Below are 16,571 nucleotides of genomic sequence, written 5' to 3'. Positions count from 1 at the left end.
ATACTGGACAATCTCAGCAGGTCTGACAGCATCTGTGGAGAAAGGAGAGAGCGAGCGGTTCGAGTCCGGATGACTCTTTGTCAAAGCTGGCAGTCAAAATGAAGTTGCCTATTCCACCCTTTAGCAGGACCTGTACAACATTCAGTCTTGGGGTGAAAAATGGCAGATAGGATTTGCCCCAGATAGGTGTCTGATTCTGATCATCACCTAGAGAAAGTCACCTTCAACCAACCAATCATTGCCACGTTTCCACCATCAATGTCTTAGTGCCGAGGGGAAGGATCAACGTTCACCAGACACAAGGGGCTGGATTCTCCATCCCGCCGCCCCACCGGCGGGATGCTCCATTTCGCCGGCTGGTCAATGGGTTTCCCATTGTGGGGCAGCCCCACGCCGCCAGGAAACCTCCAGGCTGCCGGCAAAACGGAGCATCCCACCAGCGGAGAATCTAGCCCATGAACACCAGGGCTACAGGAGCAGGGCAGAGAGTCTGGAACAAGTGCCTCACCTCCTGACCCCTCGCCTTCATCAGAAAGATTTATTCAAGAGTCTAATTAAATATTCATCACTCCCCTCTGACATCGACCAGCATGAAAACCAAGAGCAATAATGATGGAATCTGGGTATTGCTGACAAATAGGACATAGTGAAGCATTTCATTTTGCATTATCAGGACATTTCACAAGAAATTAGCAATAACCAAGGGGAACAACAATTTATGTCGCATGAGAAAAGATAATCAGGACAGCTCGACAACCAATCAGCACTCTTTTCTCATGCAATATATATTGTTGTTCCCCTCTGCTGCCATTAATTTCTTGTGAGCTATCCTGATAAGTGCAAAATGAAAAGCTTTGATAGCATGTCTCGTTTTTCAGCAGGACTCAAATAATAATCTAAAAGCAAATTACTGCGGATGCTGGAATCTGAGACAAATACAGAAAACGCTGGACAATCTCAGCAGGTCTGATGGCATCCGTGGCGAGAGAATGTTTTGATCTCAAAGGGTCATCCAGCCTCGAAACATTAGCTCTGCTCTCTCTCCAGACATGCTGTCAGACCTGATGAGATTGAGCAGCATTTCCTGTTCTTGACTCAAGTAATAGTGTGACGGGAATATCATCAGCTCCAGGTTCCACTCCAAGTCCTATGCCATCCTGATCAGCACCATTCCTTCATCGCCTTGGGTCAAAATCCGGTAAGTTCCTCCCTAACTTTGATGTGGGATTAACATTTCTTTTTATTCGTTCATGGCACGTGGGCGTCGTGGGCTGTGCCAGCAATTATTGACCATCCCTAATTCCCCTGAGGGGACAATGAAGAGCCAACCACATTGCGGTGGGTCGGGAGTCACATATAGGCCAGACCAGGTAAGGACGGCAGATTTCCTTCCCCAAAGGACATTAATGAACCAGATGGGTTTCTACGACAATCGACAATGGTCTCATGGTCATCATTAGACTTTTAATTACAGATTTTATTGAATTCAAATTTCACCATCTGCAATGGCTGGATTTGAACCTGGGTCCCCAGAGTCTCTGGTTTACTTATCCAGTGACAATACCACTATTCCACCTCCTCCCATCACTGATGATCGAGCAGTAGTTCAAATCTACTACCATCTCCTCAAGGGTGACTGGGGGCTGCATAATAAATAAGGGCTATGCCCCAGGTAAGTGTCTGATAATGATCATCTCTACCCAGAGAAAGTCAACAACCACCTTCAACCTCAAACGCATTGCCAGGTTTCCACCATCAATTTCGTATTGGCGAGGGGAAGGATCAACATTCAACAGACACAAGGGGCTGGATTCTCCGATTCAGGGACTATGCCCCACACCGTCGTGAAACTGAACTTTTACGCCAGAGAAACTGGCGTCAAAAGGCCACAGATTCACAGCCCTGCAGGGGGCGAGCAGGCAGCTTTCGTGGAGCTTGCAGCTACAGCTGCCGATACGGCCTCCCGCACTGCCAGGTCGGAGGCCGCGCATGTGACAGTGCCGGCCTCTAGCGGACGGGCCGTGCTCCATGGCGGACTCAGATCTGGACCGCAGAAATAGTGCCTCTGATCGGCCGCACGCCCGACCAGGACCGCCTGCACAATGATGGGCCAGTCCCGTATGAGGCCGCCCCTGCCTTCCGAATAGCCCGCCCCCGACTATGGCGGCCACGGAATGTGTCCGCAGCCACCTCGCAAGTACCCCGAGCGGAAGGACCATGGGCGGTCCATGCCGTCGGGAATTCGGCGGATTGGGGGCGGAGAATAGCTGGGCAGTGGATACGTCGCTTTTCAGGAGGCGGAGAATCGCCGAACCGGCGCCGGTCCCGACTTCATGCATGAAACTGGATTCTCCGCCCTGGCGCCGAACGCGATTCCGGCGTCGGGGAGCGGAGAATCCAACCCATGAACTCCACGGCTACAGGAGCAGTCTGACATTTTTCACCCTGAGACTGAAAATGTCAGAGCATCCAAAAAACAAACTTGAAAACAACCCAGTTGAGGCTGAGGTACATGGTTTGACAATGGGTGTGGAGTAAGTTTCACTCTTCATTGAAAGAGTGCTTAGCCTTACCTAGGAGTCCTTGATTGCGATATTACCAAACCGGTTTAATAAATGTGCATTCCTGATGCATATTGAGAATTGGTTGAGGTGTTAAAATTCTCCATCTATTGTGGGTAACCAATCGAGGGGAGGCGTTTCTAAGGGGATGGGTAATAGAAAGTGTACCTCTTGGCCTTGGAAAGTGCTTCATTCTCTCACAGGGTGGTCCCTCAATTAGGGAAGTAAGAGATCCCACATTAAAAGAAAACCCACAGTAAATACCGGGGCCATTCATTATTGGGCTATATTATAGTTTCACTTGGTGAGCTGAACTCCTGAGAGTTCTAGACTACCTGAGCTCATGGCCGATTTAAAATTGCTCAAGCAGAATAGCAGCACTTTATTGATGCATTATCCCCATTTAATCTCTCCACAGTGCGTGACAGAGTCAACCACTCCATCCACCATCCCCCCCTCCTCCATTGTTCACATCAAGAGAACTACTTTTGCATGATTCACTCCCATTTACCCCAACATGCACTCTACCCATCAATGATTTAGCTGATGGGATAGAAAACCACTTGTCCAAATTTTCTGATGACATAAGGATTTTAAACAGAGCAGACAGAAGTGTAAAATTGCAAGGGAATATTGATAGAGTGGTGAGTGGGCAGTGTTGTGCAGCAAATGGATCACAATGCAGACAGGTATGCTGCCATCCATTTTGGAGCTAAATGGATGGAACAGGGTACTTTCTAAATGGTGAAAAGATAGAAACAGTGAAAGTCCAAAGAAACTTGTTGGGTCTAGGTACATAAATCAAAGGCAAAGAGAATGTTGGTCTTTATAAACAGAGGACAAGAATAGAAAAGGTAAAATTCATACATTGGCTACACAACGTGATGCTTAGACCACAACTGGAGTCACTGTGAGCAGTACTACACACACACACACACACACAGACTCTCTCATTTCAGGTGGGCCTGACTGCTCTTCCCCAGCCCCCTCCCCCACCGAGTCACAGGCCCGACTGCTGTATCCCACCTACCCCTCTCAGGCCCGACTGCTCTACCCCGCCTCCCCCTCGCAGGCCCGACTGCTCTACCCCGCCTCCCCCTCGCAGGCCCGACTGCTCTACCCCGCCTCCCCCTCGCAGGCCCGACTGCTCTACCCCGCCTCCCCCTCGCAGGCCCAACTTCTCTACCCCGCCTCCCCCTCGCAGGCCCGACTGCTTTACCCCGCCTCCCCCTCGCAGGCCCGACTGCTCTACCGCACCACCCCCTCGCAGGCTCGACTGCTCTACCCCTCCTCCCCCTCGCAGGCCCGACTGCTCTACCCCGCCTCCCCCTCGCAGGCCCGACTGCTCTACCCCGCCTCCCCCTCGCAGGCCCGACTGCTCTACCCCGCCTCCCCCTCGCAGGCCCGACTGCTCTGCCCCGCCTCCCCCTCGCAGGCCCGACTGCTCTACCCCACCTCCCCCTCGCAGGCCCGACTGCTCTACCCCGCCTCCCCCTCGCAGGCCCGACTGCTCTACCCCGCCTCCCCCTCGCAGGCCCGACTGCTCTACCCCGCCTCCCCCTCGCAGGCCCGACTGCGATACCCCGCCTCCCCCTCGCAGGCCCGACTGCTCTACCCCGCCTCCCCCTCGCAGGCCCGACTGCTCTACCCCGCCTCCCCCTCGCAGGCCCGACTGCTCTACCCCGCCTCCCCTCGCAGGCCCTACTGCTCTACCCCGCCTCCCCCTCGCAGGCCCGACTGCTCTACCCCGCCTCCCCCTCGCAGGCCCGACTGCTCTACCCCGCCTCCCCCTCGCAGGCCCGACTGCTCTACCCTGCCTCCCCCTCGCAGGCCCGACTGCTCTACCCCGCCTCCCCCTCGCAGGCCCGACTGCTCTACCCCGCCTCCCCCTCGCAGGCCCGACTGCTCTACCCCGCCTCCCCCTCGCAGGCCCGACTGCTCTACCCCACCTCCCCTCGCAGGCCCGACTGCTCTACCCCGCCTCCCCCTCGCAGGCCCGACTGCTCTACCCCGCCTCCCCATCGCAGGCCCGACTGCTCTACCCCGCCTCCCCCTCGCAGGCCCGACTGCTCTACCCCGCCTCCCCCTCGCAGGCCCGACTGCTCTACCCCGACTCCCCCTCGCAGGCCCGACTGCTCTACCCCGCCTCCCCCTCGCAGGCCCGACTGCTCTACCCCGCCTCCCCTCGCAGGCCCTACTGCTCTACCCCGCCTCCCCCTCGCAGGCCCGACTGCTCTACCCCGCCTCCCCCTCGCAGGCCCGACTGCTCTACCCTGCCTCCCCCTCGCAGGCCCGACTGCTCTACCCTGCCTCCCCTTCGCAGGCCCGACTGCTCTACCCCGCCTCCCCCTCGCAGGCCCGACTGCTCTACCCCGCCTCCCCCTCGCAGGCCCGACTGCTCTACCCCGCCTCCCCCTCGCAGGCCCGACTGCTCTACCCCACCTCCCCCTCGCAGGCCCGACTGCTCTACCCCGCCTCCCCCTCGCAGGCCCGACTGCTCTACCCCGCCTCCCCATCGCAGGCCCGACTGCTCTACCCCGCCTCCCCCTCGCAGGCCCGACTGCTCTACCCCGCCTCCCCCTCGCAGGCCCGACTGCTCTACCCCGCCTCCCCCTCGCAGGCCCAACTTCTCTACCCCGCCTCCCCCTCGCAGGCCCGACTGCTTTACCCCGCCTCCCCCTCGCAGGCCCGACTGCTCTACCGCACCACCCCCTCGCAGGCTCGACTGCTCTACCCCTCCTCCCCCTCGCAGGCCCGACTGCTCTACCCCGCCTCCCCCTCGCAGGCCCGACTGCTCTACCCCGCCTCCCCCTCGCAGGCCCGACTGCTCTACCCCGCCTCCCCCTCGCAGGCCCGACTGCTCTGCCCCGCCTCCCCCTCGCAGGCCCGACTGCTCTACCCCGCCTCCCCCTCACAGGCCCGACTGCTCTACCCCGCCTCCCCCTCGCAGGCCCGACTGCTCTACCCCGCCTCCCCCTCGCAGGCCCGACTGCTCTACCCCGCCTCCCCCTCGCAGGCCCGACTGCTCTACCCCGCCTCCCCCTCGCAGGCCCGACTGCTCTACCCCGCCTCCCCCTCGCAGGCCCGACTGCTCTACCCCGCCTCCCCCTCGCAGGCCCGACTGAGTACTAGCTTCCCCACCGAGGGGGTGGAAGCCCCTCATCTGTGGGAGAGGAAACCAGACTACAAAAAACCCAGCCCAACCTGTGAACACAGCATTTCTACACCACTGTGAATAAACTTCTTGTTCCCAAACCTTTCCATGTGGCTACTTCTGTGAACCCAACAGAGAAGATGGGCGAAATTCTCCGTCGGCCAACGCCGGAATCGCGAAACGCGATTGGGCAGGAATCGTGGCGGGTGCCGATTTCACGCCAAATCGCAATTCTCCGTCACCTTGACAGTGGCGTCAATGTGTTCCAAAACGCACAATCAGTAAACACCGTTTGCATATCATGTATGGGTGTGTCGCCCCAGGCCATCCCCCAAGGTGCCCTCTGGCCTTAGCCGACCCATCAATGGGATGGGCAAAGCCAGTGCCATCTTGTTGGCCGCGATGAGTGTGTGTGGGGAGTGTTATGTGTATGTGCGGTTATAGCTTGTCAGCCTCCTGAGTGTCAATCACGGACCCGGCGAATCCCGCATCATTTCCCATTGGAATTGATTGTGTTCCACGTGGTGCCGGTGCTAACCCCTCAATGGTCACTGAATCGGTTCACGTTCGGCACCAGGTTTGCTGTCGTGGAAGTCCACGAATCCTGCCCCGGCATCAACACTTAGTCTCAGGAACGGAGAATTCCACCCCATGTTTCCACTTGAGAGAGAATCGAGAACTAGGGGTCATTGTTTAAGAATAAGGGGTCAAGCATTAAAGACAGAGATGTGGCCAAATTGTTTTCTCTTGGAGGGTTTTGTGTCTCTGGAACTCTCTTTCCCAAAAGGTGGTGGAAGCAGAGACTTTGAATATTTCCAAGGCAGAACAGGATAAGCAAGGAGGTGAAAGGCTATCAGCGGTAGGTGGAAATTGATGTGTTATGTACTCTGGGATAACACAGGCTGCAACTGGATGCAGCTTTAACCAAAAGATACTCCAGACCTTGAAGTTAGTTCAATCTGTATTATTGAACCAGTAGCACAGTTAGCATAGTTCTCTATGAGTTTGACTCTCTGCTAACCTAAGTGTGGTTACTCTGTCTGATTGAACCAGACTAGCTCTTAGCCACGTGCTGGAGGTGTGATACTGTACATACACCCTGACTCACTCTGTGTCATAATATACACCAGAATATCATGGTGCAGACACACACACTGATGGACACACAGCAAGACCAATCAACACACACAACACCGCAGCCAATCACCAGTTAGAGCACACTCACTATATAGACAGAGGGCATCAGAGTTCCCGCTCATTCGGGATGCAGCCTCTTAGAAGGACAGAGCTTACAGCTTACAGCACAGATCTTCACCATGTGCTGAGTGCATAGACTGGTTCGGACAGGCATAGGTCTTTAGTTTAATCTAACATCGTGTTAACCCACAGTAAAAGTATGTTCAACAGTTTATAACTTAATAAAATAATGTTGCACTATTTTAAGTGTTGGTGGCCTGTATGTGTTCCACGGATTCAGAGCACCCAACACATCAGTCTGTAGATGTTCATCAGTGGAAAGAGGCAGAGTGTGAGTGCCTCGTGCCTTTTATAGTGAGATACCACCCCTGAGTGTCCTGCCTGCTCATTGGTCATGTCCTGTTCTCTGTGTTCGTTAGCTGCCTCTCTGTGCCTGTCTGTATGTCATTATCTGCATGTCTGCATATCATGACATCTCCCCTTTTTTTCAATGTTTTGTTGGCACATGGGAATGTACTTACATGTGGTGGCATATATTAACATATTTACAAGCGGTGGCATATGTGAACCTATTTACATGTGAAGACAGCTGTCCGTTGTGAGAAAACAGAACATTTGGTAATGATGCCCACACAGAAGTCGGAGTCCAGGAATTCTTCCTCTGGATCCGTAGTGCTGCCAGGAACAGATTCTTGTAATCGTTGTTGCACACTCTGAACGCGCCGTCATCGGAATTGGGAGCACTGGCCCCTGACTGGTGGTGCAGACCTGCACAAGGCTGCATAGTGTCCAGGCTTCCCGCAGTTTAAACATTGCCTGCTTCTTGCAGGGCAGTGTTTCTTGACGTGGGCGTTGCCGCAGTTCGAGCACGTCATGACGTCGGCGTCCTGACGTCCGCGCGTCGTCGCACATGCGCAATGCGGGTGTCGGCCGCTTTGTTATCCCGTTCACATCGCGCATGCGTGGGGCCCCGGGAAAAGCGCGCGAAATGGCCGCTTTCATCAATGCTGAGGCGCTGCATCCGGGAGATGGCCTGCACACTCTCTGCCTCGTGGGAGGCAAGTTTCTCATTTTCAGCCGATTTGTACTGGGCATAGCGATTTTTGGCGTGCTCATGCACTGTGCGTGTTTCAATCGCGACTGGCAGGGTCATAACATAGATTATCATAGAATTCCTCTTGAGAGAGAATCGAGAACTAGGGGTCATTGTTGAAGAATAAAGGGTCAAGCATTAAAGACAGAGATGTGGCAAAATTGTTTTCTCTTGGAGGGTTTTGTGTCTCTGGAACTCTCTTTCCCAAAAGGTGGTGGAAGCAGAGACTTTGAATATTTTCAAGGCAGAACAGGATAAGCAAGGAGGTGAAAGGTTATCAGCGGTAGGTGGAAATTGATGTGTTATGTACTCTGGGCTAACACAGGCTGCAACTGGATGCAGCTTTAACCAAAAGATACTCCAGACCTTGAAGTTAGTTCAATCTGTATTATTGAACCAGTAGCACAGTTAGCACAGTTCTCTATGAGTTCGACTCTCTGCTAACCTAAGTATGGTTACTCTGTCTGACTGAACCAGACTAGCTCTTAGCCACGTACTGGAGGTGTGATACTGTGCATACACCCTGACTCACTCTGTGTCATAATATACACCAGAATATCATGGTGCAGACACACACACTGATGGACACACAGCAAGACCAATCAACGCAGCCAATCACCAGTTAGAGCACACTCACTATATAGACAGAGGCATCAGAGTTCCCGCTCATTCGGGATGCAGCCTCTTAGAAGGACAGAGCTTACAGCTTACAGCACAGATCTTCACCATGTGCTGAGTGCATAGACTGGTTCGGACAGGCATAGGTCTTTAGTTTAATCTAACATCGTGTTAACCCACGGTAAAAATATGTTCAACAGTTTCTAACTTAATAAAATAATGTTGCACTATTTTAAGTGTTGGTGGCCTGTATGTGTTCCACGGATTCAGAGCACCCAACACATCAATCTGTAGATGTTCATCGGTGGAAAGAGGCAGAGTTTGAGCGCCTCGTGCCTTTTATAGTGAGATACCACCCCTGAGTGTCCTGCCTGCTCATTGGTCATGTCCTGTTCTCTGTGTTCATTAGCTGCCTGTCTGTGCCTGTCTGTATGTCATTATCTGCATGTCTGCATATCATGACATCTCCCCTTTTTTTCAATGTTTTGTTGGCACATGGGAACATACTTACATGTGGTAGCATATATTAACATATTTACAAGCGGTGGCATATGTGAAGACAGCTGTCTAATGTGAGAAAACAGAACATATCAAACAAAACAAATGTTCATAAGTCCAGTCTCTGGGGCTTGCGTCTGATCCTCGTCGACCGCCGGAGAGGTGGTGGTGGGGACGACGGCGCCTTGACAGGCGGGATGGAAGCCTGACTGGTGGCCTCGTAGTTCGAGGTATCAGGAGGTGGCAAAACAACGGACGGAAACGGAGAAGAAAGCGGTTACGGGCAGGCAACTTTGCGCAGTGCCCGTCTGTTTCATCACACAACAGAACCATCAGCCATACGTACAACATACAAGCGGGGCGCAGCCTGTGGAACAACGACAGCTGGAGCACAGCAGCCACCATCCGGTATCTTGATCCTGAAAGTGTCTGACGGGGATAACACGGGCAAATCGGTGGCATGAGCATCATAGCCCTGCTTTTGCTGGTTTCGGAGCTGCTGCACCTTCTGCAGCACCGGGAGGTGATCCAAGTTGGGCAAGTGTATGGCTGGAAGTGTCGTCCGCAGGTCCGTGTTCATCAGGAGTTGAGCCGGCGACATGCCAGTGGACAGTGGAGTCGCCCTGTAGGCAAGCAGCGCGAGGTAGATGTCAGAAGCAGAATCCGTGGCCTTGCAGATGAGCTGTTTCACAATGAGCACCCCTTTTTCAACCTTCCCATTGGACTGCGGATAGTGTGGGCTGGAAGTGACATGTTTGAAATGGTATGACTTGGCAAACATAGACCACTCGTGGTTGTTGAAGCACGGGTCATTGTCACTCATGACAGTGAGTGGGATACCATGCCTGGAGAACGTCTCCTTACAGGCCTTGATGACAGTCCAAGATTGTGAGGTCTGAGAGCTTCACGACTTCAGGGTATTTGGAGAAATAGTCAATAATCAACATGTAGTCACGACCATTCGCACGAAAGAGTTCGATGCCAACCTTGGACCACGGGGAGGTCTCGATTTCATGCTGCTGGAGCGTCTCCTTGCTCTGCGCTGGCTGGAAGCGTTGGCAGGTCGCACAATTGAGGACCATGTTCGAGATGTCCTGGCTAATGTCCGGGCCAGTAGACAGCCTGCCTGGCTCTGCGTCTGCAGTTCTCGACGCCCAGGTGTCCCTCATGGATTTTGCGGAGCACCAAGCTCTGGAGACTGAACGGAATGACAATCCAGTCCAGCTTGAGGAGGATACCATCAATCACTGTCAGGTCGTCCTTTACATTGTAAAATTGAGGGCACTGCCCTTTCTGCCAGCCATTGGCGAGGTGGTGCATGACACGCTGCAAGAGGGGGTCTTTGGCTGTCTCCTCACGGATACGAACAACCTTCTCATCAGACGCCGGGAGGGTGCTAGCACACAGCTGCACCTGTGATTCAATCTGCCGGATGATTTCCAGCGGTTCACTAGGCAATGTGATGGAGCGGGACAATGCATCAGCGATGATGAGCTCCGTGCCAGGCGTGTACACTAAGTCAAAGTCGTACCTTCTGAGTTTGAGGAGGATGCGCTGCAACCGAGGCGTCATGTCGTTCAGGTCCTTGTGGATAATGTGGACCAGAGGCCTATGATCCGTCTCAACAGTGAATGTCGGCAGGCCGTAGACATAGTCGTGAAACTTGGGAATGCTATTGAGAAGACCCAGGCATTCCTTCTCTATTTGCCCGTACCTTGTTTCGGTGGGCGTCATGGCCCTCGATGCGTAGGCTACCGGTGCCCAGGATGAAGTGTCATCGCGTTGAAGCAGCACCACACCGATGCCATCCTGGCTCACATCTGTCGAGATCTTCGTCTCCCTGTCTGGGTCGAAAAATGCCAAGACGGGTGCAGTGGTGAGCTTGGCTTTCAGCTCCAACCACTCTGCCTGATGTGTTGCCTTCCACTCAAAGGCAGTGGACTTTTTCACCAGGTTTCGTAGGGCCGTGGTGTGTGAGGCCAGGTTTGGGATCAACTTGCCCAGAAAATTGACCATGCCCAGGAAGCGCAACACCGCCTTCTTGTCTTCAGGGACCTTCATGGCTTCGATGGCCTTGACCTTGCCTGTGTCCGGGCGAACACCCTGCTGAGAGATTTGGTCACCTAGGAACTTGAGTTTTGACATGCCAAAGCAACATTTGGACCTGTTCAGCTTCAGGCCATTGGCGTGGACATGGCGAATACCTGCTGGAGACGGGAAACATGCTCTTCAGGAGTTGTGGACCATATGATGATGTCATCCACGTACACACGAACCCCTTCAATGTCCTCCATCATCTGCTCCATGATGCGATGGAAGATCTCCGATGCCGAGACAATGCCAAACGGCATGCGATTATAGCAGTATCTGCCAAACGGTGTGTTGAAGGTGCAGAGCCTTCTGCTGGACTCATCCTGCTGGATTTGCCAAAATCCATGTGATGCATCTAACTTGGTGAAAAAACATGCGTGTGCCATCTCACTGGTGAGTTCCTCCCACTTCGGGATGGGGTAGTGTTCACACATTATATTCTTATTGAGATCCTTGGGATCAATGCAGATGCGCAGGTCTCCCGAAGGCTTTCTAACACATACCATCGAGCTGATCCAGTCAGTCAGTTCGGTTACCTTGGAAATGATGCCCTGTTGCTGAAGATCCTTGGGCTGTGCCTTCAGGCGCTCCCTCAGCGGAGCCGGGACCCAGCTTGGTGCGTGGACCACTGGCTTGGCATCAGGTCGGAGCAGAATCTTTTATCGATTTGGCAGCGTGCTCATCCCGTCGAACACATCCGGATACTGAGCGAGGATGTCGTCAATGCCGGCCTGAAGATCCACATTGGAGGATGTCGTTGTGTAAACCCGCTGCACGAGGTTCAGCTGCTTGCAGGCCTGCGCGCCAAGTAGGGATGCCCTGTCTGACTTGACAATTTCAAAGCGTAACCGTGCATGGGTGCTCCGGTTGGAGACGAGTAGATGGCAGGATCTCAGTGCCGTGATAGCATTTCTGTTGTAGTCCAGGAGCCTGCAGGCTGCAGGAAGGACCTTGGGAGGCTTCTTGATGCGTTTGAAATCTGCCTGTGAGAGGAGGTTGGCAGAAGCACCTGTGTCCAGCTTAACCTGGATGGAGCAGTGGTTGACCTGCATCACCGCACGCCATTCGTCTGCAGAATCCACAGCGAGGATGGATTGAATTTGTGATGAGTTGGATGTGGCATATTCACATTTGGTAATGATGCCCACACAGTAGGCGGAGTCCAGGCATTCTTCCTCTGGATCCGTTGTGCTGCCAGGAACAGATTCTTGTAATCGTTGTTGCACACTCTGAACGCGCCGTTGTCGGAATTGGGAGCGCTGGCCCCTGACTGGTGGTGCAGACCTGCACAAGGCTGCATAGTGTCCAGGCTTCCCCCAGTTTAAACATTGCCTGCTTCTTGCAGGGCAGTGTTTCTTGACGTGGGCGTTGCCGCAGTTCGAGCACGTCATGACGTCCGCACGTCGTCGCACATGCGCAGTGCGGGTGTCGGCCGTTTTGTTATCCCGTTCACATCGCGCATGCGTAGGGCCCCGGGAAAAGAGCGCGAAACGGCCGCTTTTCATCAATGCTGAGGCGCTGCATCCGGGAGATGGCCTGCACTCTCTCTGCCTCGTGGGAGGCAAGTTTCTCATTTTCAGCCGATTTGTACTGGGCATCGCGATTTTTGCCGTGCTCATGCACTGTGCATGTTTCAATCGCGACTGGCAGGGTCATAACATAGATTATCATAGAATTTATAGTGCAGAAAGAGGCCATTCGGCCCATCGAGTCTGCACCGGCTCTTGGAAAGAGCACCCTACCCAAGGTCAGCACCTCCATTCTATCCCCATAACCCAGTAACCCCACCCAACACGAGGGCAATTTTGGACACTAACGGCAATTTATCATGGCCGATCCACCTAACCTGCACATCTTTGGACTGTGGGAGGAAACCGGACCATCCGGAGGAAACCCACGTACACACGGGGAGGATGTGCAGACTCCACACAGACAGTGACCCAAGCCGGAATTGAACCTGGGACCCTGGTGCTGTGAAGCAATTGTGCTACCGTGCTGCCCAAATGCTTGATTTTCAGTAGCTGCTCTCTCAGAGGATCAAAGTGAACTCCAAAAACGATTTGGTCTTTGATCATGGAGTCAGCAATATCACCAAAGTTGCAGGACAGCGCTAGCAGGCGGAGGTTAGTTAAGAAGGAGTTGAAAGATTCACTTTTACCTTGTAGACGCTGTTTGAATATGTAGCGCTCGACGATTTCATTGGTGTCCACTTCACAGTGACTGTCAAACTTGTCCAGGATGGTCTGAAACTTTGTCTTGTCCTGGCCTTTGGTGAAGTGAAAAGAGTTGAAATTTCGATGGCTTGATCACCCGCTGTTGAGAGGAGGAACGCAAACTTCCTTGCACGAGGTCTGAAGCTTTGATGTACAGCAGAAACGTTTGCTTGAATGTCCGCCAGTTGGCACTGAAATTGTCGGCAGTCCTGAGCTGGTGATGAGGCTGAATCTTCTCCATGGTGCCGGGATACATTTGCTGGTCATCACGGAACGGGCTGAGGTAAACCACCTAGATTAAGCAGTCTCCTGGTAGCATGATGTGTTATGTACTCTGGTATAACACAGGCTGCAACTGGATGCAGCTTTAACCAAAAGTTACTCCAGACCTTGAAGTTCGTTCAATCTGATTTATTGAACCAGTAGCACAGTTAGCACAGTTCTCTATGAGTTCGACTCTCTGCTAACCAAAGTGTGGTTACTCTGTCTGACTGAACCAGACTAGCTCTTAGCCATGTGCTGGAGGTGTGATACCGTACATACACCCTGACTCACTCTGTAGATGTTCATCAGTGGAAAGATGCAGAGTGGAGTGCCTCGTGCCTTTTATAGTGAGATACCACCCCTGAGTGTCCTGCCTGCTGATTGGTCATGTCCTGTTCTCTGTGTTCATTAGCTGCCTGTCTGTGCCTGTCTGTATATCATTATCAGCATATCTGCATATCATGACAGAAATGTGGGGTTGAAGTTGCAAACAGGTCAGCCTCGATCCTATAGAATGGCAGGACAGGCTCGAAGGGCCGGGTGACCTACTACTGCTCCTAACACATATAATCAGAGAATCATAGAATCCCTACAGTGCAGGTGGTGGCTATTCACCCCATCGAGTCTGCACTGACCCTCTGCAAGAGCACGCTATCTAGACACATGCCCCATGCAATCCTTGTAACCCAGTAACCCCACCTAACCTTTTGGAGGGGCAATTTAGCATGGCCAATCCACCTAACCTGCACATCGTTGGACTGCAGGAGGAAACCAGAGCACCCGGAGGAAACCTACGCAGGCACTGGGGGAACGTGGAGACAGTGACCCAAGAAGGAATCGAACCTGGGACCCTGACACTGTGAAACAACAGTGCTAACCACTGTACTACCTTGCCGCCCAATTTGAGGGTTGAGGGTTTCGTTCATGTGGTCAAATTCTTCCTCTTGCTCTTAGGGGTGGCATGGCGGTACAGTGGTTAGTACTGCTGCAATGCAGCGCCAGGGACCCGGGTTCAATTCCGGCCTCGGGTGACTGTGTGGAGTTTGCACTTTTTTCCCGTGTCTGCGTGGATTTCCTCCGGGTGCTCTGGTTTCCACCCACAGTTCAAAGATGTTCAGGTTAGGTGGATTGGCCATACTAAATTGCTCCTTAGCGTCCAGAAGTTTAGGTGGGGTTATGGGGATAGGGTGGGGGACTGGGCCGAGGTAGGGTGCTCTTTGAATAGGGCGGTGTAGACTCAACGGACCAAGTGGTCTTCTCCTGCAATGTAGGCACACTGATTCGATGAAGACACCCTGGCTGCTGCACAAAGAGATTGTGGGAACAGGTATGTGGAGAGCTTTTGACGAAGAGGTGTAGAATGCATCGTTGCTAATGTTTGCAACTGAAGCGTACACCACTGTTAAATCAGCAGTATCAGCTGCCCAAATAGAGGTGACAAAGAGAGTTTATATTATGGACCTTGAATCAACTGCATGAGAAGTTTTCAGTCTCAGTCAGAGTGGCAAGAAAGGTTTGCTGTGATTGCGATAATTCCAGTCAGTATTGCTGCCCATGTTGACACAAACAGAAGTTGTAATCTGCTCCCTGAGGGAGGAAATGCCTCACATTTGCTTTCACACTCTCGAATTGCAGGACACCTTTTGAAGCCGGCTGAGCCCTTCGGATTTAAAAAAAATTGCTTCACAGAACGTGGGCATCCCTGACAAGGTCATTGTTGCCCGTCCCTAATTGCCCTTGAGGAGGGGAGCAGCTTTCTTGAACCGCTGCAGTCCATGTGGGATAGGACATCCACAGAGCAGTTAGGGAGAGACTTTAACCCAGTGACAGTGGAGCAATGGCGATATAGTCCCAAGTGGGTAGGCAGTGGTGTAATGGCATTGTCACTGGACTAGTAACCCAAAGACCCAGAGTCATGCTCTGGGCACTTGAGTTCGAATCTCGCCATGGCAGATGGTGAAATTTGAATTCAATACAAATCTGGATTTAGAAGTCTAAAGATGAATATGACTCTATAGTCGATTGTTGTCCTGAATGAACACTAATGGTTCACTAATGTCCTTTAGCGAAGGAAATCAGTCACCCTTTGGGCAGCACGCTAGCACAGTGGTTAGCACAGTTGCTTAACAGCTCCAGGGTCCCAGGTTCGATTCCCGATTTGGGCCACTGTCTGTGCGGAGTCTGCACGTTCTCCGTGTCTGCGTGGGTTTCCTCCGGGTGCTCCGGTTTCCTCCCACAGTCCAAAGACGTGCGGGTTAGGTGGATTGGCCATGATAAATTGCCCTTAGTGTCCAAAAAGATTAAGTGGGGTTACGTGGATAGGGCGGAGGTGTGGGCTTGAGTAGGGTCCTCTTTCTAAGGGCCGGTGCAGACTCGATGGGCCGAATGGCCTCCTTCTGCAGTAGATTCTATGATTCTATGATTCTTACCTGGTCTGCCCTAACTGTAAATTCAGACCCACAGCAATGTGGTTGACTCTTTAATGCTCTCCGGGATGGGCAATAAATGCTGGCCCAGCCAGAGACACCCACATCTCATGAACGAATAAAAATAAATCTGGAGCCAGGTAAATTGCAGGTGGTGTATGTTTCCCTGGTGGTCTTGTGGTTAGGATTCGGTGCTCTCATCGCCGTGGCCTGGGTTTGATTCCCGGTCAGGGAATGACGCTTTGTACGGCGTTGAAAATGCATCTTGGCAAAAATATGGATGGGATGGGTATAGAGGAATACGGCACAAAGAATTGCTGAGGGTTTTGGCCAAGGTTAGAGTCATGACCGGTACAGGTTTGGAGGGCCTAAGCGCCTGTTCCTGTGCTGTATTGTTCTTTCTTCGTTGGTGGTGTTTCCATGTGTCTGCTGCTCTTGTCTTTCCAGGTGGTAGAG

General features: G+C 52.9%; 1 non-coding gene across 1 annotated transcript; it reads left to right on the top strand.

Annotated features, from left to right (window-relative positions):
• The first annotated feature begins 16,278 nt into the window (after positions 1-16,278).
• Positions 16,279-16,350, top strand: trnae-cuc (transfer RNA glutamic acid (anticodon CUC)). The gene has a single exon. It is a non-coding gene; the product is annotated as a tRNA-Glu (tRNA).
• Positions 16,351-16,571: the final 221 nt, after the last annotated feature.

Source organism: Scyliorhinus torazame, chromosome 19 (assembly GCF_047496885.1).
Source record: "Scyliorhinus torazame isolate Kashiwa2021f chromosome 19, sScyTor2.1, whole genome shotgun sequence".
NCBI lineage: Eukaryota > Metazoa > Chordata > Chondrichthyes > Carcharhiniformes > Scyliorhinidae > Scyliorhinus > Scyliorhinus torazame.
The sequence above is the reverse complement of the archived record's forward strand: the minus strand, read 5'-3'. Positions and strand labels throughout refer to the sequence as shown.